Source organism: Podarcis liolepis, assembly GCF_965112155.1.
Source record: "Podarcis liolepis genome assembly, chromosome: 17".
Taxonomy (NCBI): Eukaryota; Metazoa; Chordata; class Lepidosauria; order Squamata; family Lacertidae; genus Podarcis; species Podarcis liolepis.
Window position 1 is genome coordinate 14,124,301 of NC_139571.1, and position 23,383 is coordinate 14,147,683.

Here is a 23,383-nt window from a genome sequence, read left to right on the forward strand (position 1 = left end):
AACATTGTCAGTATACTATTAGCCGACTTGTCGCTTGTTGTTGTTCAGAGTGTTCTGTTTTGCAACATGGGGTTTTCTTTGGTGTGTGAGATCATGATGTTTGGCTGGCGATACATCACGATGCTGAAAACTGAACATTGCCCAGCCCTAGTACAGTGGTACCTCGGGTTAAGTATTTAATTCGTTCCGGAGGTCTGTTCTTAACCTGAAACTGTTCTTAACCTGAGATACCACTTTAGCTAATGGGGCCTCCTGCTGCTGCCACGCCACTTGAGCACGATTTCTGTTCTCATCCTGAAGCAAGGTTCTTAACCTGAAGCACTATTTCTGAGTTAGCAGAGTCTGTAACCTGAAGCGTATGTAACCTGAAAGTATGTAACCCGAGGTACCACTGTATCTATGATTTGGCCACCACTGACACAAGTCACTTTGCATAACTCAGAAACTTCAGAGATCTTTCTAGGTGTGATGCTGAGCTAGGGCTCTATTGACTTCTGTAGAAACACTTCAGGCAATAGCACAATCACTCCTAAAGCTCCAGTATTCATTCAGGGAGTGGGAAAAGGATTTGCTCTCTCCTTTTTTTAAGTGACGTTTACTATTTTTATTTTTGAAACGAACCAGGAACAAAATGTGCAACTGGGATCCTTTATGCTTACCAACTTGGGGAGGAGGGGGAGTGACGTGAAGAGCAAGAAAAGGTTTGGGGGGGGCAAATAGTCAGCCAGCTGTTGTGCTGACAACATGAAATAAAGAAATTGTGGAGTTTTATACTACCCTTTATCAATAATGCATGGCTGCACACAGACAATTTATAGCTGTTTTCCATCACTGGGTTCTGTGCGGCGCTAAATTAAGTCCACAAAATTCAAGGACAGTCCACCCACACAGCTACTGTTAACTGGGAAAAGCACTTTGAAATTAACATTTTAAAAGCCCTTTTGGTTTTATTGGTATCTTGAGACACACAGCTAATTGGGTATGTATTTTTTTATCTTTAAAAAGAGCATTCATCCACTACCACCGAACAGAGAAAAAGAAAACAATCCGATATTCTGCCTGCCTGCCTTCCCCCCACCAATCGTGTTTAGCAACTGAAATTACATGCAGGCGACAAAGTAGAGGCTTACTCCAGCAGAATAAACCTAGAAGCCCTGCACCTTCTTGGGCTATGGCTGCAAAAATAGGTCCAATGCAGTAAAATGGTTGAGGCATAAAAATACTGCCTTGACAAAACTTTATTTTTTAAGGTTTCCTACTGTCTAAATTAATAATGATTTTTAAAAACAACAACAACAACAAGCCTCCCTATTTTAACTGTGTTCTACAGATTTTTCTTTTCCACTGAGAAAATATATACAGTGGTACCTCGGGTTACGTACTTAATTCGTTCTGGAGGTCCGTACTTAACCTGAAACTGTTCTTAACCTGAAGCACCACTTTAGCTAATGGGGCCTCCTGCTGCTGCCGTGCCACCGGAGCACGATTTCTGTTCTCATCCCGAAGCAAAGTTCTTAACCTGAAGCACTATTTCTTGGTTAGCAGACTCTGTAACCCTGAAGCATATGTAACCTGAAGCGTATGTAACCAGAGGTACCATTGTGTGTGTGTGTGTGTGTGTGTGTGTGTGTGTATTCCCACATATGCTAAACTCTTTTGTAAACCCACAGCAAGGCTATGTTAGGACTTCCAGAATCCACAGCTTATCTGTAAAACGAGCAAGTGTATTTCAGAAGGATAATGATTAATGAAACAAACCATTTTCCCTACATGATTTCTTTACCCAGAGGGCATGTCTCTAGCGATACTACATTACTATAATTAAATTTTAATTGTAGCGAGCAGGGTATGATTTGTTGCCATTCAGTTAAGTTCCAACTTATTCATTCCTTAAACACTGAGAAAACTTGTTATCAAGCTTTCATGTGAGGTCTTACACACACTTGTGAACAGAAGGCTGCAACTTCAAACATTGTTGTTACATTGATAGTTTGATTTGTCATGCTAACTCCATGGTGTTATAATTGTTGGTAACTAACATGCAAGCAATAAGTAGGGGAAAGGCAGCCTTTGAGCGAATGCCTATTTTTTAGCACTTTAATGTGCTCGCCCTCCCCCCTAAACCTGCCAGCCGGCCCCCCAACTTGTTAAAGGAACCATTAAAATGCATCTACAGTCAGAAAATTAACTTAAATTCAATTTCTCCTTTGTTGACCTGGAATGCATCTCTCCAAAATGTGCTACTACATCATGATTTTGGGGGGGGGGACCCAAAAACTTTAAAACCATCTTCAAAACGGATTATTCAAGGTAATTTGAAAACATGCTTAATGTATTTAAGCAGAAGTAGATACAATCCCTTTTGCGATTTAGTTAAAATGTTAAGGGAAAATTCTGTACTTCGGTTTTGCTGTTTTGGTGGACTTGTGAATGGAGCACAATTGCCACGGAATCAGGTTCTTTTCACATCGGATCAAACACGGAATTGCATTTGTCAACTTGTTTGCAAGTACTTACGTTGAAACGTATTTGCCATTTTGTTGCCAATATGAACATTTGTTATAGATACTTAGCAGATTCCTGTTCAATTGAAAATGTTTCCAGTGAGTACTTTGACTAAGACACACAAATACTCATGGATGTTATGGATTTAAACAGGAGTCAGCAAACTTTTTCAGCAGGGGGCCGGTCCACTGCCCCTCAGACCTTGTGGGGGAGCCGGACTATATTTTGGAAAAAAAGTATGAACGAATTCCTATGCCCCACAAATAACCCAGAGATGCATTTTAAATAAAAGGACACATTCTACTCATGCAAAAACACACTGATTCCCGGACTGTCCGCGGACCGGATTTAGAAGGTTATTGGGCCACATCCGGACTCCGGGCCTTAGTTTGTCAAATTAAAAATATCCAGAGCCAAGAGTAACAGCTTGGGCTGGGTTCCCTGGACTTCCAGATGTTACTGAACTACATCATTTTCCACTGGCTATGGGAGATCTAATCCCACAACATCTAGAGCATGGGTAGGTAAACTAAGGCCCGGGGGCCGAATCCGGCTCAATCGCCTTCTCAATCCGGCCCGCGGACGGTCCAGGAATCAGTGTGTTTTTACATGAGTAGAATGTGTGTTTTTATTTAAAACGCATCTCTGGGTTATTTGTGGGGCCTGCCTGGTGTTTTTACACGAGTAGAATGTGTCCTTTTATTTAAAATGCATCTCTGGGTTATTTGTGGGGCACAGGAATTCATTCATTCCCCCACCCTCCAAAAAAATATAGACTGGCCCCCCACAAGGTCTGAGGGACAGTGGACTGGCCCCCTGCTGAAAAAGTTTGCTGACCCCTGATTTAAATGGTCATGGTTCCCATTTATCTGTTGAATTCTGAAAATGATCTAAATATTCACTTCTATATTTTCGGTGTTGCTCTGTGTGGGCAACAAAATGCCTTTACTCTAACAGTAATTCATTGACATTTAAATGTTCAAAGTTAGAACAGCCAGGGTAATATAATAAGATTCCCCGTTCTCCTGGTGGAAAGGTATTCTGCAAAGCCCTTTTTCCACTCAGCCAGGGGAGTCTTTTAGCAGGATGTGTTGTGTTCATAGCAAAGAAGAGAGGAAACAAAACAAAGAAGGGGAGTTTTGAATTCAAATCATTAGAATACAAATTATGAAGAAAGAAGGTTTAAGAACGTCTGATCAACCAATTAATTTAATCGGTAATAATCTACTGCAGAATCTTTCTAAACAGTTGCCATTAACTAGTGTAACAAAGGGACGTGACCTAGCAATAATGGAATGCAAGCAAGATTAAAATTCTTAACAAGCCAGCGGACACTGAAATTAAGCCACATTCTGGTGCTCCCAATTGCTGTCCTTATCTTGCTGCTAAGCTCCTGTTTTAGTCTAATTCTGCAACGCTTCATGTATATCCAGCCTCTAAAGAGATGGCAAGCTAAATGCATGGTGTGTGAATTTTTCTTCCTTTTGTAAACATCCAGAGAAATGTGGGCATATTTGAAGTGTGTGGGGGGCAAGGAATTCCTCTGCAGAGTCAGGAGGCAGTGGAACAAAAGACAAATAATTCAAGATTTCGCAAGAGGAAGCTTCAGTACTTTTCGAAGTTGGAACAGTTATTAGAGGACATTTAGCATCAATGATTGTTGTTGTTGTTGTTGTTTAGTCATGTCCGACTCTTTGTGACCCCATGGACCAGAGCACGCCAGGCACGCCTGTCTTCCACTGCCTCCCGCAGTTTGGTCAAACTCAAGTTGGTAGCTTCGAGAACACTGTCCAACCATCTCACCCTCTGTCGTCCCCTTCTCCTTGTGCCCTCCTTCTTTCCCAACACCAGAGTCTTTTCCAGGGAGTCTTCTCTTCTCATGAGGTGGCCAAAGTATTGGAGCCTCAGCTTCAGGATCTGTCCTTCCAGTGAGCACTCAGGGCTGATTTCTTTCAGAATGGATAGGTTTGATCTTCTTGCAGTCCATGGGACTCTCAAGAGTCTCCTCCAGCACCATAATTCAAAAGCATCAATTCTTCGGTGATCAGCCTTTTTTATGGTCCAACTCTCACTTCCATACATCACTACTGGGAAAACCATAGCTTTAACTATACGGACCTTGATATGAAACCAATATTCCTTTGTAAACATGCAATCTGTTAATTAGTACATTTAGCCTGTCTCTCAAATAACCTCACCTTTTTAGAAGGAATTTTTGAATTGTACATCTGATATCTTGGAAAATATCATGGAATGGTAAAATGCAGTGCTGGGTTCTATCAAAAGCTTGTCATACAGAAAAAGTAGTATCCTATCAGGATGTGAAAAAAGCTGTAAGAGGCAGAAGATCTCTCTTATAGCACAGCTAAAGACAAGCTAAACTGCTCAAGGCCTGATTCTCAAGTAATGCTTTCGGGACCCTGAACCCAACCAACACCCAGAAGAGAGAAAATAAGGGCCCACATCACCAGAGAGTAGTTTTCTCTCTGTATAATTTATTACAAAGGTCCATATAGTCAAAGCTATGGTTTTCCCGGTAGTGATGTATGGAAGTGAGAGCTGGACCATAAAGAAGGCGGATCGCCGAAGAATTGATGCTTTTGAATTCTGGTGCTGGAGGAGACTCTTGAGAGTCCCATGGACTGCAAGAAGATCAAACCTATCCATTCTGAAGGAAATCAGCCCTGAGTGCTCACTGGAAGGACAGATCCTGAAGCTGAGGCTCCAATACTTTGGCCACCTCATGAGAAGAGAAGACTCCCTGGAAAAGACCCTGATGTTGGAAAAGATGGAGAGCACAAGGAGAAGGGGATGACAGAGGATGAGATGGTTGGACAGTGTTCTCGAAGCTACCAACATGAGTTTGACCAAACTGCGGGAGGCAGTGGAAGACAGGAGGGCCTGGCGTGCTCTGGTCCATGGGGTCACAAAGAGTCGGACACGACTAAACAACTAAACAACAACAACAATTTATTGTTCAAACATGACTTAGAAATGGTCCTTATACTTTAAACACAAACTGAATAAATCACAAGAAGCAGCCTCTTCTGAAAAGGGGGATGAGTAGAATTTAGCATATCACAAAATGCAAATCACGCTGTTTAATTAAATCAGGGGGTGGGGCAAACTGGATGACTACAATGGGGTGGGGGAACACAACTCAGAAGTCTGAGGTTCAAAATTTGGCCGTGGCTTATGCACAAGTTGACACATCTCATTGTAATTTCTTGTTCTTAGCAGTGAAAAATCGTGTGGTTTTTTTCAACACAAACACACTCACACTTGGCAGGCATTTCCAATATAAATGAGAGGCCACATTAGCACTATCAAAAAACAAACCACCTCCAGTCTTTTATCCCAACCACCACCTGATGCAACTCATTTGACTGGACGTACCAGCCACCCGCCTTAAAAAGACACCATATCCATTGGGTGTCTTATTGGGATAAGCAGAGGACGAAACTCGTTTTGTTTGAACAATAAAATAGGGTTGTAGCTCACCATTCTGTGGATCACCCAAGCAAGAACGTCTGCTTTACAAGTATGTTGTCATGATCATGTATCACTGATGACCATCGCCTTGGTAACACCCTCTTTTTGTGAGCGGAGAAACGAGATAGCTGGCTCATCCCAACCACGACTCAACTTACCATTTGCTTAAAATAAGTTGCAGGGTAATTAAGATCAGCCTGTTAATAATGGTGTAAATTATGTAAATTGAGCACAGGTCAGACACCACAAACAAATAACGACAAATGAAGCATTAGTAACAGAGGGCGTGATAATTTGCATTTCACACTGTACACAGGCTGTGTGAGGCAACAAAATGTGAATTATAGTCTTCCTCTGCCAATTGCTTAAAATATCCGAAGTCAATTTCAGAACGCTTCCAAGATGTAATGACAATAGTATTCCATCTCACTTGAGACCTGTGGAGTTTCCTTAGAACCTAGAGGAGCTGCATAGTATTTTGAAGTCTTAAGCTTCCTCAGAGTAAAAGCTTAATTTGTCTCTCTCTACCCTGTCCAGGTGTTAGAAACTCCAATATATAACCTAGGTGCCAAACAGCTCCTTAAACCAGGGTTATGGTTGCCAAAATGGAATGCCTAGGTGCCACTTTGGCGCCAGACGGCTCAAAAGTCGTATTTTTCAGTAAGACCTTTTGGTCGCTGAAACTCATTCTGATTGTGCAGATAAAATATAATGGATAGAATTCTACAGGATGTGTTGCTAATGTGTAAAAACAGTCCAGATCCAAGGACCGCCAGGCAGGCACCTCCAGATGGTGGAGATTTCAGGCACCATCCTGGCTCCTGGGCATCTTCACTTGGTCGTTAGCGGCCGGTAAAGGTAAAAGTAAAGGGACCCCTGACCATTAGGTCCAGTCGTGACCGACTCTGGGGTTGCGGCACTCATCTCGCTTTACTGGCCGAGGGAGCCGGTGTACAGCTTACGGGTCATGTGGCCAGCATGACTAAGCCGCTTCTGGCGAACCAGAGCAGCGCAGGGAAACACCGTTAACCTTCCCGCCGTAGTGGTACCTATTTATCTACTTGCACTTTGACGTGTTTTTGAACTGCTAGGTTGGCAGGAGCAGGGACCGAGCAACAGGAGCTCACGCCGTTGCGGGGATTCAAACTGCTGACCTTCTGATCGGCAAGTCCTAGGCTCTGTGGTTTAACCCACAGTGCCACCCAGTAGACAGGTGCAAAATGCACCTGGCGAATTTCAAACGCTGCTCTGTCCCAGCCCTTGTGTTTGCTCTACCCCCGTGGAACATGGCCACCATGGCAAGTAGCTGTTGATAGCCTCATCCTTCATGAATTTATCTAATCCTCTGCTAAAGCCATCCAAGTTGGTGGCCATTCAAGTCCTGAGTGGGTCCTTCTCAGAATCTGGTGCAGCTGGGTCAGCAGAAAACAGCCCACTCTGGCAGGTTCTGGCAGATGGCTACTTGAGAATCCAATGGAGGAACCAAAGGTCTTTTTCAGGGCTCACACCGTCACACTGCGAGGCACAATGATGTGCTCAGTTGAGATCATAAAATGCTCTAGGCCAGGCATCCTTAAACTCGGCCCTCCAGATGTTTTGGGACTACAATTCCCATCATCCCTGACCACTGGTCCTGTTAGCTAGGGATGATGGGAGTGGTAGTCCCAAAACATCTGGAGGGCCAAGTTCGGGGATGCCTGCTCTAGGCCATCATCCAGCCTGTTTTGCTTCCCAGAGCTCCCTGGATGAAAGCCAACAATGGTTTATAAACAAGATGAACTACCATTAAAAACACCAAGCACAACCAGGAGAAACATTTGAACGTGCATTTCTTACCCGCTACCCCTGTTACCAAACGCCCCGTAATAAAACTACAGCAGCATGCATTAGTCACTCAGCAGCACAGATTTATTCATTTTTAACCAGTCTGATCCCTCAAGGCTCAGGGTGAGTAATGTATAATATATTCTCTCTTAAAAAACAAATGCATGTTCCTCTGGCTTAAAGTCAATTCCACACTGGCAGACATCTAGAAAAGCCTTACCTAACCCCACATTAGCTACCAACCACAGACACACAAGACAAGAGCTCAAAACAACGTGCAAAGTTGGGAGTGTGGTTGCATTTAGCACTGAAGATAAAAACAGAATTGTTCAAGTCGCTTAAGGCATGGGGAACATTCATGAAACCAGCCATTTCATTAGCATGAATGTAAAACAGTCTTCATTCCACCAGTTTTCACTGGACCTTCAATGTGTGGGAGAATAGTACATGTATATGTAACTATGCATTTAAAAATACAGTGGTACCTCGGGTTACGTTACCTTCGGGTAACGTAATTACGAGTTATGAACGTGGCAAACCCGGAAGTGTATACTTCTGGGTTTCGCCGTGCGCACATGCGCAGAAGCGCTCTATCGCGCCGCGTGTGTCGCAGAAGCACAGTAATTGCCATGTTGGACGTGGTTCATGGCTTTAGAGGGACCTGCTACATTAAGAAGTAGTAGTAGTAAAGGTAAAGGTTTAGGGACCCCTGACCATTAGGTCCAGTCATGGCTGACTGGGATAGCTTCCAGGTCATGTGGCCAGCATGACTAAGCCGCTTCTGGCAAACCAGAGCAGTGCATGGAAATGCCGTTTACCTTCCCGCTGGTACCTATTTATCTACTTGCACTTTGACGTGCTTTTGAACTGCTAGGTTGGCAGGAGCAGGGACTGAAGAACGGGAGCACACCCCGTCGCGGGGATTTGAACCACTGACCTTGTGATTGGCAAGTCCTAGGCTCTGTGGTTTAACCCACAGCGCCACCTGTGTCCCACATTGTAGTAGTAGTAGTAGTAGTAGTAGTAGTAGTAGTAGTAATTTATTATTTATACCCCGCCCATCTTATGCTTTGGAGGAATTGAGCCCCAAAACTGCATGAGCTGTGCTGCAAAATACAGTCTCTGCCTCTAACACGCAACACACACTGCTTTACTGTATTGTGTTCCCTGGAACTTGACCTCTCTGGGAAAACGGGTGGCATTTTATAGACTGAAACAGTAGAAAGTCAACTTCTAATGAGTTGACATTTCCTATGTCCTTTGATCCACAGACAAAGTATAATTAAAGTCTGAACAGAAAGTTACTCAGATGTTTAAAGCTGCGCTTTCAAAAGTCAAATGAAAATGAGTGTTCCTTTCAGAAGATGTTTCATACTTGACATTTTCCCGAGAAGTAATGGTAAGCAACACTCAAATAGATTTCAAAATCTGGAAGGCTGCACCTATTTTAACACACCTGCCGTGCTTCTGCAATCTTTTTAAAGTTGTTGTGTTGCATGAGACCGTGTCCTGGAAGCATTGCCGAAGGGTAATATGTAACTCTTCTAAAATAAATAAAGTAGATCTGTAATGAGACTATTTGCAACACTTTTTACAATTTGGGGGGCATTAATGAGGGGGGAAAAGTTTTTTGCAATCTTTTAGCAATAGACACAGCATGCAATATGTAACTGAATCGTAAAAAGAAAATCAAATTCTCCAGTAAAAATCATCCATTTACTATCACATTGATCAGAAGCGGAGTTGCCAGCTTAGAGTACAGAAATAAATGTATAAATGTTAAGGAATGGATCAAAACTATGTAAAAAACTGCAAGGCTGAAGTCCTCTGTGGCCTGTAGCTGCCTTTGCATGAAACAAAGAATGCTAATCTCTCAGCTTCTGAATGGAATTCCTTTCCTTTTGCTGTTGTTGTTCTTCAGAGAAATACCTAACGCTTTCCTTGCATGGCGCCTTGGGGCTTGTAGAAATATTCTGTCTTCCAGTGCAAGCCTAGGCAATGTCATATTAACATCTGCCATACACTGGAGCTGCAGAAGCACCAGTCTGAGCAGTTACACCCTCAGTCCTTGTTTTATAACATCACTCGCTGGTGGAAAGTGGCGGAGACACAAGCCAAAACAGGTGGTACCATGATGGCACCAGCACGTTCTCAGGTTAAGACTTCTCAACGCCATAAATGTGTTAAGAATGGCAATTAAGTTTAATGGGAAACACAAACATTTCCCACCTTGCATGTTCAACCTTCCTACACCCTCAAGCTAATTGCTGGCATGTATCATACGAGCCTTATAAGCCACTCCTTGCTCTCCACTGTTGCAGAGTTCCCACCAGAAATCTACCCTGGGCATCTTGCGGAAAACATTTCCCACCCTCCCAGATTCAAGTGCAACATTCTTCACAACTCCTTCTCTTTTATGGGACTCTCTTAGGTAAAGGTAAAGGGACCCCTGACCATTAGGTCCAGTCGTGACTGACTCTGGGGTTGCGGCGCTCATCTCGCTTTATTGGCCAAGGGAGCCGGCATACAGCTTCCGGGTCATGTGGCCAGCATGAATAAGCCGCTTCTGGAGAACCAGAGCAGCGCACGGAAACGCCGTTTACCTTCCCGCCGGAGCGGTACCCATTTCTCTACTTGCACTTTGACGTGCTTTCGAACTGCTAGGTTGGCAGGAGCAGGGACCGAGCAACGGGAGCTCACCCCGTCTCAGGGATTCGAACCGCCAACCTTCTGATCGGCAAGTCCTAGGCTCTGTGGTTTAACCCACAGTGCCACCCGCGTCCTGGGACTCTCTTAGGCTGGTCAAATTTCATGGGGTGATTTGTCTAGAACAGTGGTGGCCAAACCTGCCCTCCAGCTGTTTTAGACTACAATTCCCATCATCCCTGAACACTGGGTCTTGTTAGCTAGGGATGATGGGAGTTGTAGTCCCAAAACAGCTTGAGGGCCAAGTTTGGCCACCACTGGTCTAGAAACTTCTGCTTGTCCTGAAACACTGATTTAGCAGCAACCCCCCCCCCAAAAAAACCCCTTTGTATTGAAAAAGCAGCTTTAAAAAGTAAACCCCAAAGGCTGTCTTCACAACCCATTTTTCATTCAATTGGTTTACTCTGAAGGTGGAACAGGCACCCACTTCATTTGTTCCCCTTATCAGACTGGGAGTGGCCGCCAAGACCGTATAACACCAGTCCTGGGAGATCTACATTGGCTCCCAGGACGTTTCCAAGCATAATTCAAAGTGTTGGTGCTGACCTTTAAAGTGTTGGTGCTGACCTTTAACGGCATCGGCTTTGGCCGGGGAGGGCAGGATACAAATTATTATTATTATTATTATTATTATTATTATTATTATTATTATACCTGAAGGAGTGTCTCCACCCCCATTGTTCTGCCCAGACACTGAGGTCCAGCTCCAAGGGTCTTCTACTGGTTCCCTCACTGAGAGAAGCAAAGTTACAGGGGACCAGGCAGAGAGCCTGTGGAACGCCCTCCCTTCAGATGTCAAGGAGATAAAGAACTATGCAACTTTTAGAAGACATCTGAAAGCAGCCTTGTATAAGCTTTTTATGTTTAACGTTTTACATTTTTTTATGTGGTGTAAACCACCATGGGGAAACCCAGCCAGATGTGTATCATCATCAAGCAGGAACAACAAACCACTATCCCTGGCTTAGCATTGTTCCATACAATCCATGACTGGCTTGATGATCATACGATTGCAATATATGCATATATAAACTGATGAACAATGTATTTGTAAATGGGGGTGCATTTGGTAGCGGGAGCTTCATGCTAGCTATTCCATCTGTTTTTGCTTGTTAGCATGGGATGCTGAATACACTACTATTCACATAAACTGAATTTTCAAAGCAGCCTTTTCGTGCAAGCTTTTTTTTTTTTTTTTTGCTTTAACCTACATATGTCCGCCTTGTTTTTGTGTGCAAAAGGTTAGCTGAGATTCCCGCATTGCAGGGGGTCAGATTACATGACCCCTGGGGTCCCTTCCAGCTCTACGATTCTAAGTTTCATCAAAGCAGTTTGGGCAAAGTAATAGTAGTGTAACATAAGCTGCATTTATTTGACAAGTTAGCAAAGTATACCCCCATTTATGGAGACAGTATTCCATTAAAGGAATCGCATAAGCTTGTGTCCTACATAATCTTGTAATCAATAAGCATTAATATCTTTGTTAAAAATAGTACTGGTATCTGGATGGCTTTGTACCAGGCCTTTATCCCACAGTTACCAGGGCTATTAGTGAGTTAAAGGTGCAATGCATTTTAGTGATATGAAATGGTATCAGCAGTACAGACTTGGGAGGTTGGTTTAGCTAATAGTACACATAAGAAATACCGTATTTTTTGCTCTATAAGACTCACTTTTTCCCTCCTAAAAAGTAAGGGGAAATGTGTGGGTGTCTTATGGAGCGAATGCAGGCTGCTATGCAGCTATCCCAGAAGCCAGAACAGCAAAAGGGATCGCTGCTTTCGCTGCACAGCGATCCCTCTTGCTGTTCTGGCTTCTGAGATTCAGAATATTTTTTTTCTTGTTTTCCTCCTCCAAAAACTAGGTGCGTCTTATGGTCTGGTGCATCTTATAGAGTGAAAAATAATGTGCCTCTTTTCTCTCTATAAAGGTAAAGGGACCCCTGACCATAAGGTCCAGTCGTGGCCAACTCTGGGGTTGCGGCGCTCATCTCGCTTTACTGGCCGAGGGAGCCAGCGTACAGCTTCCGGGTCATGTGGCCAGCATGAATAAGCCACTTCTGGCAAACCAGAGCAGCACATAGAAATGCCATTTACCTTTCCGCCGGAGCAGTACCTATTTATCTACTTGCACTTTGATGTGCTTTCGAACTGCTAGGTTGGCAGGAGCAGGGACCGAACAACGGGAGCTCACCCCGTCGCGGGGATTCGAACCGCCGACCTTCTGATCGGCAAGTCCTAGGCTCTGTGGTTTAACCCACAGCATCATCTGCATCCCTTTCTCTCTATAAGCAAAGGCAAAAAAAATTAAACAAAATTATTTGCATCTGTAACACAGGAAGAAGGCAAGCATAGAAGAAGAAGACTCTTAATCTCAGGGTTGTGGGTTTGAGTCCAGCATTGGGTAAAAGCCCCCAGATTGCAGGGGGTCCCTTCCAGCTCACTGATTCTATGATTTGTTGAGTGTCTAAATTACGATGGCTTCCAAATCATTTATTTTGATAAACCCCTGCCTCATCTAACACTATGACTACCAACATGTGCATTGCGCTGTTCACTTTCTTCCAGAGGACTGGAAGGGGACCTAAAAGAGTAAATAATCATATGAAGAAAGTCCACACCCCTAGAACGGGGCTTCACTTCTTAAATAAGCCATCCGTCTCCTGCCATTGCACGCTTCACCTCCTCCCTCAAGTGCAAGCCTGATTAGCCCTATGGGCACCATATGAAATTAGACACGTCAGATTTGTGCGAAAGACAGAGATCGTTCATGTGTCAAGAGCTTTGACGGGCCTCGTAAATATGTCAGGCGATGTTTACATCCAGGCCAAACTTGCGGTATGGCAAAATGGTTCATTTGCCCCACCAGGGCTTTGATCTCCTGACAAATCATTTCCTGATGCAAGTTTAAACAACAGGCAAGGACTTTGGACACCGACCAGCTGTCACGGTTGCCCTGGGAATTGGCACCAGGTGGCCAAAGGGAAAACAGAAAGTGAAAAGAGGCTGAGTCCACTCACCTTGCAAGCAGGACGGCCAAAACGGGAGCAAACCATTTGTTTCTTTCCAAAAATGGAAAGCGCAGACATCTCTCTCTCTCTCTCTCTCTCTCTCTCTCTCTCTCTCTCTCTCTCTCTGCATCCTTCTGATGGTGATATGGGATACAGGTTTCAGAGGAAATTGGTTAATGTTTTCTCCTCCTCCAAGAGTTACAGGCAGCATTCCAGAAATGGGTAGTTGTTTTTTTAAAGGATCCCTGGATGGTTAAGTCAAAACGAATTTGACTATGGGGTTGCGACACTTATCTCGCTTTCAGGCCGAGGGAGCCGGCGTTTTCAACAGACAGCTTTCCGGGTCATGTGGCCAGCATGACTAAACTGCTTCTGGCGCAAGAGAACACCGTGACAGAAACCAGAGCACATGGAAACGCTGTTTACCTTCCGGCTGCCGTTGTACCTATTTATCTACTTGCACTGGTGTGCTTTCAAACTGCTAGGTTGGCAGAAGCTGGGACAGAGCAACGGGAGCTCACCTGATCACAGGAATTTGAACCACCAACCTTCTGACTGGCAAGCCCAAGAGGCTCAGTGGTTTAGACCACAGCGCCACCCACCTCCTCAGAAATGTTTACAATAATTCAACAACAACAAAAGCAACTGTATTATTTATATCCAACCCATCTGGCTGGGTTTCCCCAGCCAGTCTGGGTGGCTTACAACACGTAAAAAATTATCTTTTGCCGCTGCATATTGTAACTAATCCATGCCCTTCTTTTATCAACTTTATTCTCAAAGCAAACTTTACTGCTGGACTTTCTCCAAACCCGCCAGCATGCTAACCTATTCACAATTAATAATTGAAAATAATAATCTACAAACATTTTCCACTCCTCCTTGAAAACTTCCATTTTGTTCTCTGGTTTTACTAGTTGAAACTTGTTATTTCCGCACAGTCCATCCATTTCAACCGCCACTCCTCTTTCACAGGTACACCAGTTTGGGGGCATTTAATGATCTTGCTGCAGCACTCACAGACATAAATACATAAATTATTATTATTATTATTATTATTATTATTATTATTATTTGAATTTATATATCACTCTATACCCGAAGGTCTCAGGGTGCTTCACAGAACAAAATCAAAACATAAAACCACAAGATTTGCTCTTTGAGTTAACACTGGGTAAAGGCGCATTCTGAAATCCTTCAAAGAACTACCTATTCCTTATAAGATACAGAAGCTCAGGGAAATATTAGGAGCTTAAATCAGTGGTTCCCAACCTTTTTTTTGGCCATGCCCCACCTAAGCATCTCCAAAATCCTGATGCACCCCCCCCGTCACATAAATCTTATTATTCAAAAAGTAAACTCCTATTAAAAGACGCCTGCTTCTTGCGAGAAAAGCAATGACAAACCTAGACAGCATCTTAAAAAGCAGAGAAATCACCTTGCCAACAAAGGTCCGTATAGTTAAAGCCATGGTTTTCCCAGTAGTGATGTATGGAAGTGAGAGCTGGACCATAAAGAAGGCTGATCGCCGAAGAATTGATGCTTTTGAATTCTGGTTCTGGAGGAGACTCTTGAGGGTCCCATGGACTGCAAGAAGATCAAACCGATCCATTCTGAAGGAAATCAGCCCTGAGTGCTCACTGGAAGGACAGATCCTGAAGCTGAGGCTCCAAGACTTTGGCCACCTCGTGAGAAGAGAAGACTCCCTGGAAAAGACCCTGATGTTGGGAAAGATGGAGGGCACAAGGAGAAGGGGACGACAGAAGACGGGATGGTTGGACAGTGTCCTCGAAGCTACCAGCATGAGTCTGACCAAACTGCGGGAGGCAATGGAAGACAGGAGTGCCTGGTGTGCTCTGGTCCATGGGGTCACGAAGAGTCGGACACGACTAAACGACTGAACAACAACAAACTCCTATTCATGTGGAGGAAGCCTAAAGGGCCATTAACTGTTAATAACTCATTCTTGAACTGCCCCCCTTGGAAATCTAATTCCCCCCCTCCCATGCTGGGAACCATGGGCTTAAACAGACACTGTAAAAAGACATAAGGAATATATGGGGAAGGGGCCAAGAGGCAAAGGAAGTGTGGTCTCCTTCTTCTCCTCTCCTTCCCTGGTCCCCCCTTCTCTCTCACCCCAGAGAGGAATGAAAGCTGTTTTCCTTTCCTTCCCCTTGTAGCAGCTACTGTTTTGATATTCATAATTTAGAAGGTGGGAGCCGGTGCAGAAAAATAAGGTAAGAAACTGCTCTTAACAGCATTACTGCTATTCTGGCAGGTAACAAAGAAAGCAGCCTTCACAGTCCCCAATGGCCATCCCTACTTGAGCCTGTGGTTTGGGAGGACGGGACTGGTGGTCAAGGTTTCTTGGAGATATATGTGTGTGTGTGTGTGTGTGTGTGTGTGTGTGTGTTAAAAGGCAAAGTCAGAAGACTTTTAATTAACACCAACAGAAGGATCCGTGAGCTTTGCGGGAGCAAAGCCTCTGTTCACGGTATTCTCCTAAACTCCCCTTGTTGTGGGTGGCGGAAAACAACATTCCTCACTCCCATGAGCGCTGTCTTTGTTTGCATAGAGCCATTTCTAATTAAAGAAGAGTTTTTTGCAACTCCAGAGCAAACACTTCTGTGGATATCACGTCAGTTATAGAAGAAAACATAAGGCCAAACAGGAATACTCAGAGGAGGGGAGAGGAGAGGCCGGTAAATGACCCTGGGAGATGTTAAAATAAGTAAGGTAAAGGTAAAGGTACCCCTGCCCGAACGGGCCAGTCTTGACAGACTCTGGGGTTTGTGCGCCCATCTCACATCTATAGGCCGGGGGCCAGCGCTGTCCGGAGACACTTCCGGGTTACGTGGCCAGCGTGACAAAGCTGCATCTGGCGAGCCAGCGCAGCACACGGAATGCCGTTTACCTTCCCGCTGGTAAGCGGTACCTATTTATCTACTTGCACCCGGGGGTGCTTTCGAACTGCTAGGTTGGCAGGCGCTGGGACCGAGCAGCGGGAGCGCACCCCGCCGCGGGGATTCGAACCGCCGACCTTTCGATCGGCAAGCCCTAGGCGCTGAGGCTTTTACCCACAGCGCCACCCGCGTCCCTGTTAAAATAAGTAGCAACATGAATATAATGAAATCTTGCCTCTGAGCCCTCACTCTCTCATAGTTACACACTTATAATAAAGTGTGATGCCTTAAGCATGGACCATAGTTACTAGATAGGGACACGGGTGGCGCTGTGGTCTAAACCACTGAGACTCTTGGGCTTGCCAATTGGAAGGTTGGTGGTTTGAATCCCCGCGACAGAATGAGCTCCTGTTACTCTGTCCCAGCTCCTGCCAACCTAGCAGTTCGAAAGCACACCAGCACAAGTAGATAAATAGGTACCGTTGTGGCGGGAAGGTAAATGGCATTTCCGTGCACTCTGGTTTCTGTCACGGTGAACTGGGCCAGGAAGGCAGCTCAGGAAATTTGGCCTGAGAGCAGAACCACTTAGTAGCTGGCAGCCAGCCAGCCACGGTACCTCTCAGGGCCTTAGAAATGGTCATCCTGCAAATGTGAGACTCCAATGATGGCGGCTACCTAATGGGAAGTCTCTCCTGAAAGGCACTTGGCTCTCCCACGTTGGCTTCGTTTGGGCACAAGGTGAAAAAAAACCTTTCATTTACTCAGACCTTTGCAATGCAGCTAACTTTCTGTATTCAACGGCTATTTTCTACCCCCACTGTTCAGGAGGCAGTAAGCTTCAGAAGACAGTGGTATTTGGTTTTCGAACGTCTCAGAAGTCGATCATTTTGGTTTTCAAGCACCGAAAACCCAGAACTGCTTTGGTTTTTGAACGCTTTTCGGAAGTTGAACATGCCACGCAGCTTCCATATTGAGTTTTCCATAACTAAATGCTTCCAGAAGTAAATGCTTTGGTTTTCAAACGTTTTGGAAGTCGAACGGTCTTCCGGAATGGATTGCATTCGAAAGCCGAGGTACCACCAAGTCTGAGGAACCACAACTGGGCTGATGGGAATTGGAGTCCAACAAGACTGGGAGGGCCACACCCCTGGCTTGCTACCTCTCATCTCAGAAAATAAAAGCGTATCGTGGGGAGGGGGGAGGCCATGGCAAGTTAAGAATAAGAATAAGAATAAGAATAAGAATAAGAATAAATTTTCTTTTTATCCCACCCTTCGTAGCTGAAGCCAGGCTCAGAGCAGCCAACAGCAATAAAAGTAACACAGCATTCTGAAATCAATTCATTCTAAAATCAATTCAAAATCAAATTCATGGCAACCATTGGGCTAGAGTTCTGTGAGGATTACCAAAGGAGGGGGTCAGGCTGTGCCTTGGCCAAAGGCCTGGTGGAACAGCTCTGTCTTGCAGGCCCTGCGGAAAGATGTCAAGTCCCGCAGGGCCCTAGTCTCTTGTGACAGAGCGTTCCACCAGATCGGAGCCACAGCCAAAAAAGCCCTGGCTCTGGTTGAGGCCAGCCTAACCTCCCTGTGGCCCGGGATCTCCAATATGTATTTATTTGAAGACCGTAAGCTCCTCCGTGGGACATACCAGGAGAGGCGGTCCCATAGGTACGAGGGTCCTAGGCCCTATACGGCTTTAAAAGTTAAAACCAGCACCTTAAACCTGATGCTATACTCCACCAGGAGCCAATGCAGCTGGTATAGCACCGGGTGAATGTGTTCCCACAGCGAGGACCCTGTAAGGAGTCTCGCCGCGGCATTCTGCGCCCACTGGAGTTTCTGGGTCAGCTTCAAGGGCAGCCCCACGTAGTGTGAGTTATAATAATCAAGCCTGGAGGTGACCATCGCATGGATCACAGTGCCTAGGCCAGGGCGAGAGAGGTCAGGAGCCAACCGCTTAGCTTAGCTTGGCGGAGATGAAAAAATGCCGCCTTTGTTATAGCTGCAATCTGCGCCTCCATGGAAAGGGAGGTGTCAAAGATTACACCCAAACTCTTAATGGACGGTGTCTCACTTGGCGAGGGGGACACTCTGGCAGCATCAGCAGCTTGTCTGCCCTGGGCACCAGCAACCCACGCTACAGCACTGGGTGCATCCCCCCCCCTCCTGAGTGCACCTCCCTGTTTATTACAGTCTTTGTTGGGTTAGAAGACATAGTCGAGTACAGAGCCTTCCACAAGGTAAATGAGTTTTCTAGTGCTTTCTAGACGCAATGCTATTTCTGAGACTGAGGGGCGAGAATCCTCTCTACCAGTTAGGTTGTTTTTTCCCTGGGTCTTTGTTTAAAGAGCTAATTGCTTGTGGTTTTGAAATGCAACTCCATCACAGAAAGAGAAGCAAAGGCTCGGCTGTTTTCGAGGGAGATAAATACACTTCACCAAGTGGAACCTCAATCCTGAACGCTACCAAGGAAACGCTCACAGGTAGGGCTTGAGGAGAGCAGTAAGGACAAGACCTGGAATGTACGATGAGTCAAAATGCCGTGACTGTTTTGCTTAATTAGCTGCCTAACATTTACAATTTGCACATCATTTTCAGGGACACACAACAAACAGCAAGCCAGTCTGGCAACATACTGCCCTTGGTTTACAGTGCACTCTGCAAGATGATGGATTATGGGGGGGAAAGTTCCATGCCAAAAGTTGGAACTTGTTCATATCCTGCTTAGTTTTTCTATTATTCCATCTAAGAAAAATATACACCCAGCCCAATGTTTGTTCTTTATTGGAAAGAACATGCAAGAGTGATTAACCGATAAGGTGCTGAAATAACAAAGAGATTTTGAAAACGACACACTTTCCTGGACCTTACATGACAGCTTCAGAAGGCACTGTGTTTCTCCACCCAACCTTTAAAAAAATATGAGCAAGTACAAATGGCTGATATCGAAGTATGTGTGCAAGCTCTCGTTAAATGCCACTACTTAATTCCATTAACTAAATTACTAAAGTCCAGTGAGTGGTGCTGGCAGTATACATTTACAGCAGTTCCCAATTAAGTGATTGTGCTTCTATAAAACCCGGCAGTATGGAGGGCTGCCCGTTTGTGACAGCTCCACCTACCCTATAAGCAGTGGAAAAAAGCAAAAAGAAAGAGGGGGGAAATTGCTTGCATCAGTTACTAAGCAAGTCCTTCATTAGAGAGATTTCATTTCACTTCCTACATCTATTATTTAAGATGGGCCATACATGCCCTGCAAGAATGGAAAGGCCAATAGGCAGGAGTTTAGAAAGCAGAAAGAAAGGAAAGCTGACGGCATAGTTTGATTCAGAGGGCATTCGTAAATACAACACAGAAGAGGCACATCTTCAGTTTCCATCCAGAGCAAAAACATCTGAACTGATCCTGCAATGCCAAGTTGACAGCAGCGCTCCAAGCATTAAGAGAAACAAGACAGTGGTACCTTGGGTTACATACTCTTCAGGTTACAGACTCCGCTAACTGAGAAATAGTGCTTCAGGTTAAGAACTTTGCTTCAGGATGAGAACAGAAATTGTGCTCCGGCGGTGTGGCAGCAGCAGCAGGAGGCCCCATTAGCTAAAGTGGTGCTTCAGGTTAAGAACAGTTTCAGGTTAAGTATGGACCTCCGGAATGAATTAAGTACTTATCCCGAGGTACCACTGTATCTTCAGCTTTAAGAGTAATTAGGTATATCTACCCAGGCGCAACAGGGGATTGTGAATACCCAGCAACTCCTCTTAATTATTACTATCGTTGTGGTTATTTGTTAATTTATATTCTACTTATTGTGCCAAAACTTTGTGGCCGAAGGAGTAATAATCATGGCTACGGATCAATACTGAAAAGCTATTTCATATTCCAAGGAAGAGTGTTGTTGCTTTTTAATTTGCATACCCAAGTTCTACAGTATGCAAAGAACTCATACTTTCCTTCATGCCAGCTGCTGACAAACACACTCATCCTTCGTTTTCCGTTTTGACCAAGCCATCTATCTGTCATAAGATGGAGATGTGGAAGGAATTAAGTCAATTCTTCTATTCAGATCAATTAAAAAAACTAGCTTCTGCTTCTTACACATACCATACCCTCCAACATTTCTCCAATGAAAATAGGAACATCCTATTCCATTATTATTATTATTATTATTATTATTATTATTATTATTATTATTATTAAATAAGGAAAAGCGGGACATTCCAGGATCAAACCAGAAACTGTCCCTGGGAAAAAGAGGCACTCGGAGGGTCTGAGCCACGATCTGTTAAGTTTCTTGCAGAGCAGCCACAAATCCAGAGCCCCAAATGGCAACTGGTTTCTTTGAGGCTGTTCCCATATGGACTAGGTGAATCTTTAAACGTTTCCAGCCAGTGCCGGATTTACGTACAAGCTAAACAAGTTATAGGTTAGGGCCCCAAGGGAGTGGTGCCCCCAATGAAATTTAAAGGGGGGAACTGGATGTACATTTCAAAAATGTAAGACCCCTGACCATTAGGTCCAGTCGTGGCTGACTCTGAGGTTGCGGCGCTCATCTCGCTTTGCTGGCCGAGGGAGCCGGTGTACAGCTTCCAGGTCATGTGGCCAGCATGACTAAGCCGCTTCTGGCGAACCAGAGCAGCGCACGGAAACGCCGTTTACCTTCTCGCCAGAACGGTACCTATTTATCTACTTGCACTTTAATGTGCTTTCGAACTGCTAGGTTGGCAGGAGCTGGGACCGAGCAACGGGAGCTCACCCCGTTGTGGGGATTTGAACCACCGACCTTCTGATCGGCAAGTCCTAGGCTCTGTGGTTTAACCCACAGCGCCATCCGCGTCCCAAAATGTAAGATAAAAACCAATAAAATAAAACCTACATACAGCAACAGTGTTTTGTGTTGTGTAGGCTCCTATCATGTAAGTCATGGGCCCCGCCTGCTCCCTAAAATATCCCTGGTTTGCTCCTTTCTATATATAGGGTGCCTACGTTCTGCATGGACTGGTTGAAGGGCAACATGTGCAAATGGCTTGAGATACCCATGAGGTCCATAAATTACCATATAGCATATATTCAACACAAAAAACAACAACAATTTTTTGTTGACAAAGAGCCCCATTACCTTCAGTAGCTTAGGGCCTCATCAAACCTAAATCCAGCCCTGTTTCCAGCACTTTTTCCAAAAACATGGAGCTGCAAGACACTGCTACAAATCCAAGCCTATTCATACAAAAATGGCTTAGCACTCTGAGTTCCAGCAACACAGGTACCCTCACAAGAAGCCACTTCCGCAGATGCCCATCTGTATAATAATAATAATAATAATAATAATAATAATAATAATAATAATAATAATAATAATAATAATTTATTATTTATATCCCGCCCATCTGGCTGGGCTTCCCCAGCCACTCTGGGCGGCTTCCAAAAGAATATTAAAATACTATAATACATCAAACATTAAAAGCTTCCCGAAACAGGGCTGCCTTCAGATGTCTTCTAAAAGCCTGGTAGTTGTTGCTCTCTTTGACATCTGGTGGGAGGGTGTTCCACAGGGAGGGCGCCACTACCGAGAAGGCCCTCTCAGTAGTGTAAAGCCTGTAAAAGTCAGTCGTTGGCACCCACCACTTCAAGTCCATGTTTAGGACCATGGGCAGGCAAACTAAGGCCCCGGGGGCCTGATCCGGCCAAATCGCCTTCTAAATCCGGCTCGCGGATGGTCCGGGAATCAGCATGTTTTTACATGAATACAATGTGTGCTTTTATTTAAAATGCATTTCTGGGTTATTTGTGGGGCATAGGAATTTGTTCATTCCCCCCCCCCCAAAAAAAAATATAGTCCAACCCCCCACAAGGTCTGAGGGCAGTGGACCAGCCCCCTGCTGAAAAGGTTTGCTGATCCCTGGTAAACTATGCTCAAGGTGGCTTACAACATGACAAGGTTTACATAATTACAAACATAGCATAATAAGTCATAAACAATAAATAAAACACATGAAAAAGTACACAACCAAATGGAAACAATTTCCAGGTAAATCGTAAGATCTAAAACAAAAGATACAACAGTAATATCAATAACAGCAACAGCTCTCTCAAACCCCCATGAACAATACTCCGGCCCAAGAATCTGTTCAACAGCTTCAGCTTTTGTAGCTGGAGTCAGTCAGCACTCCACTCTTCCAGACTAGATGGGAAAGGGCCAGCAAGGCAGGGGGCAGGTCTTCCAGGGCTCACAGCCCAGATGGTCTCATTTAAAACAACACAGATAAAAATTAAAAGCAATTTAAAAGCAGCTGCAACTTTCAGGCACCTGGTCGGCCACTGTGAAACAAGGATGCTAGACTGTGAGAGCCACTGGCCTGATCCCGCAAGCTCTCCTCATGTCCTCATATACCACCTGGCCAGGGCTAGAAATTAGCCAGGCGCATTTTGCTACTGGAGCGAGCGGATCCAATTGCAACTACGTGGAGATTTGTGGGCGCTGGGTTGGCAACCACAGTTTAAAAACCCCTGCCTTAGTCCACAGTTAATACCATGTCCACTGTGTTTCTCCTTCTTGCATGCTGGGACAAGTGAATTGTATGAAAAGCAAGTCAAGCAATGTAGTTGAGATCATAAAATCCATAGATCTTTGGAAGGCACCCCAGGGATCAACTAGCCCAACCCCCTGACGAATAGGGAGTGAACTAACCAAGATTTAAGGTGCCATTGCACCTGAATAGGTCACCCCTATTTGTCACCCAGCTTTATATATCTGAGTTTCTGACACTGCACCTGACTTAAAAGAACACCAACACGTTCAGTGCAGGTATGCAGAATACAAGTCTTACATACAGTGGTACCTCGGGTTACATACGCTTCAGGATACATACGCTTCAGGTTACAGACTCTGCTAACCCAGAAATATTACCTCGGGTTAAGAACTTTGCTTCAGGATGAGAACAGAAATC

General features: G+C 44.7%; 1 protein-coding gene across 2 annotated transcripts in view; it reads right to left on the bottom strand.

The window, feature by feature from the left end:
* Positions 1-23,383, bottom strand: part of KANK1 (KN motif and ankyrin repeat domains 1) — a 127,839-nt gene that overhangs the window by 101,210 nt on the left and 3,246 nt on the right. Inside the window, exon 2 of one of the 2 annotated variants that reach the window (XM_083483298.1) lies at positions 13,547-13,633. The exons of the other annotated variant lie outside the window; for it this stretch is intronic. The gene's annotated coding sequence lies outside the window, so the exon portion shown is untranslated. The remainder of the gene's footprint in view (positions 1-13,546; positions 13,634-23,383) is intronic. 2 annotated transcript variants of the gene reach the window in all.